General features: G+C 40.2%; 1 long non-coding RNA gene across 1 annotated transcript; it reads right to left on the bottom strand.

Moving 5' to 3' along the window:
* Positions 1-386: 386 nt before the first annotated feature.
* Positions 387-2744, bottom strand: LOC134814390 (uncharacterized). The gene is made up of 3 exons (XR_010160147.1): positions 2537-2744; positions 1276-1395; positions 387-1090 (listed from the first exon to the last, which is right to left on the bottom strand). It is a non-coding gene; the product is annotated as an uncharacterized LOC134814390 (long non-coding RNA).
* Positions 2745-3690: the final 946 nt, after the last annotated feature.

Genomic DNA, 3690 nt, shown 5'->3' with positions numbered 1-3690 from the left:
TTGCAAACCAGCCGTCATTGGTAGATTAGTTCCTCCACCACTTGTGGTTACATCATTGTAACTTGGCGGTGGGAGCTGTTGGAGGTCAGTGACATCATTGTAACTTGGCGGAGAGTGGTCAGATAAGGTAGATATCCTAGCTCCAATGGTTCCGTGTGGTTGGTAGATTCCACCGGTTGCGGCAGGTGGATAGGTGCTACCGGTTGCAGGTGATGAGTGGGTACCTCCGGTTGCAGGTGATGGGTGGGTACCTCCGGTTGCAGGTGATGGGTGGGTACCTCCGGTTGCAGGTGATGAGTGGGTACCTCCGGTTGCATGTGATGAGTGGGTACCACCGGTTGCAGATGATGAGTGGGTACCTCCGGTTGCAGGTGATGGGTGGGTACCTCCGGTTGCAGGTGATGGGTGGGTACCTCCGGTTGCAGGTGATGAGTGGGTACCTCCGGTTGCAGGTGATGAGTGGGTTCCTCCGGTTGCAGGTGATGGGTGGGTACCTCCGGTTGCAGGTGATGAGTGGGTACCTCCGGTTGCATGTGATGAGTGGGTACCACCGGTTGCAGGTAATGAATAGGTAACTCCGGTTAAAGGTGACGAGTAGGTACCTACGGTTGCAGGTAATGGGGCCGAGGCAATCGATATTCCTCGATGAAATCGATATTCCTCGATATGAGGCCGAGGCCGAGGATGCGGTCGACCCTTGGTTGCAGCTGGTGGGTAGGTGCTACTGGTTGCAGCGGTTGGGTAGGTTGCAGCGGTTGGGTAGGTCATGTCCTCACTGTCCTCCCTGCCCTCATGACAGCACAATGAGCACATTTTTATAAGCAGGATACAAAACAACGTTATAACAACAAATGAAATTACCATCCCCAAAGCACACAAAAAAAAATTCCTAGGGGTTCAGCAACACTTCTGGTCAATCTAGTTAACTTGATTAATCTGTCGTACATACAACCAAAAGTAATATTCAGCCTTTCGTAATAACAGCCATCTGCAACATTGTAGTCTGCTTCTATAAGGTCGTATATTTGACACTGTTCCGCAGCGGAACACATGTTGTAAATTGACGTTGTAACGTTTTCAATTACTTTACCTGAATCGTTAGATGAATGAGCGATAATGAGCGTATAATTCTACTTTTAGAGAAAGATAATGAAAACCTCCTCATTAAACAACAAGAATTTCGCCGCGGTAGCACCACGCACGAAAAAATCACGCACAGGAATTCGTTCTGTAACTCTGTTTATAATTATAATAATAATATGTTTATTAACCTACCAGAGCATTCGGGAGTAAGATCGAAGAGCAGAGCTTCATATATGTGGATCTTGGTTTTAGGTTTGCACCTGATCGATAGTTGTTGATGTTCGTCGAACTCAAAATGAGCTACATGGTGTTCTGAAACAGGTTAAAATTCATTAATCAGGCAGAGATGTTCCAAAAATGAGTTTTTAAGGGTCAGCTAAGGCTTGGGCGGCCTGCCACCAGATGAAGATGATATGGAAGTCTGGTATGCGTCAAGGTACGACTGTTCCTGGCTACAGTCGAGTCCTTCTATTATATGGCTCTGAAACATGGACTGTCAGCCAGACCCTCGCAAAGCGTATTATATACATATAATATTACATTATTTAAATATAATATGGATGTTATACGAGAATGGCACTTAGACTGGTCAGAGCGGCAGACTAGTGCTAAAGTGTATGGACACCTCATTAGATCAACTGATAAGATAGCTGAACGGAGAACGAGGCTAGCTGGTCATCTCGCCGGACACAACGAGCTCCTGACTCATCAGCTTCTTCTATGAGAACCTCTTCACGGATGTCGTCGTAGGACAAAACCACACCTCACCTATGTAGACATCTTGAGGAGGGACACAGGGCTTGACAACAGCAAGGAGATAAACAAGCTCATGCTGGATAGACAGATTTAGAGACAAATCTGCTAGGACATTGAAGCCGAAGTCGATAAAGTCGGATCCTAGGGGGGGGGGGGGGACTTAATAATTGTTTTTGATAGAGGTGTTAATACTTATAAATCAGCTGCTATAATTAGTCCCATGGAGAAATAGTGTTTACAAAATTGATTGGGTACACGACACGACATGGACACCTCAATTGGGCAGCCATAACAATATAACGGAGTCACCTAATCACGTGATCATGTAAGCAAATCATGATCATCTGATCACACGTAATGAATAAACTCGTCATGCTTCGTATCTCAATCATCTGAGAAGCTACAACGAAATTTGATGTGCCAAATACAATTCTATAAAATTTGGTTCGTATCGATCCGATCATCGGAACTTTCTAATAAATGCGTTAAAATAAAAAATGAACATGAATATTCTTGGACTCAACATATTCCTCGAGAATGAGTGGTGATAGTAAGTCATACCAACAAAATTACCTCAATCGGGCAATCCGTTACTGAGCTATAAAGACAAACTTATGCATATGTAACGTTACTTTTGCCCCCCCCCCCCTCCCCTCTATAAATATAATTAAAATAAGCACGTAAATGTTTGACAAACCTTGCACTCTTGCTTTGTTTTGACATTCCAGATACCCATCAGTTGTAAAGTTAACATTAATCAGGACGCTTGAATCATACCATGCAAACGTTGTGCTGTTACGTTTGTAGCATCCAATGTGATCTGTCGTCTTCATTTTCGGATCAGCTGATTCTGATAGTATCATGTGACATATTACAGATAAGATCGCTGCTCTGATTTCCATGATATCCCTACAGACGTTCTAAAGTTTATGTAAATGTGACTAATTTGTGCATTATTAATAGACAATAGTCTGAAGACGAGCATAATGCTATCAACGAATGAAGAAATAACATTTACAAGATTTTAAGTTATTTAATCTGTAAAACTTATACTTGAAAAAACTTTAGTCTGCCTTAAAATATCCAATAGGTCTTCACAATATCAAGTTGTATTTCCTTTCAGAGCCCCTTAAGAGACGAAATTGCAACTCATCGGAAAGTTGCCAAAAATAAATGTAATCATATGTCAGGATCAAATGAGAAGCAAGAATGTGATTCATGTTTGATACAAGAGAAACGCCATTTCCGGACGTGAGGAGAGTTAGGACTCCTCCAACTACATTAAATCAATTCCTTCTGTAACGTTCTGAATAAATATTATATAGTTACGAAAACAAAATTTACTAAACATTTTAAAACATTACTGAACACCAAAATTATATTACTAATGCAAAGATACAACAAAAAGAACGTATATAATAATAAATCAAAACAAATATGAAAGTATGAACATAAACAATAACAATAACATTAACAATAACAAAATAACAACCAAATATACGATATTTGGAGAATGACTCAGAAGCGTAAAATATCAAATTTGCTCCTTTATCAAAATAAATTTTCAAAAATTTTTATTTTACAGAAACAAATGTTACAGAAAAGGGCAATTAAATAAAAATGTTAGTTGTTAAAACCTCATGAAACTTATATTATATGTACACGGATGTTTATTAATCAACTATATACAGCAAACACAAGATAATAGAAAATAAGTCGTAAAATCGAGTGGCCGAGTAGTCTCGACTCACCCATAGCTTCTCCATAAACGTCTATCATGAGCTTTGTACACTAAATCGTTGAAATTACTTAAACTAAATCTTTTATTTACAATCACAATAATGTTCTTTG

The sequence above is a fragment of the Bolinopsis microptera genome, chromosome 4 (assembly GCF_026151205.1).
Source record: "Bolinopsis microptera isolate Bmic1 chromosome 4, MBARI_Bmic_1.0, whole genome shotgun sequence".
In the NCBI taxonomy this organism is placed as follows: domain Eukaryota; kingdom Metazoa; phylum Ctenophora; class Tentaculata; order Lobata; family Bolinopsidae; genus Bolinopsis; species Bolinopsis microptera.
This window is presented reverse-complemented; position numbering and strand designations above follow the sequence as displayed.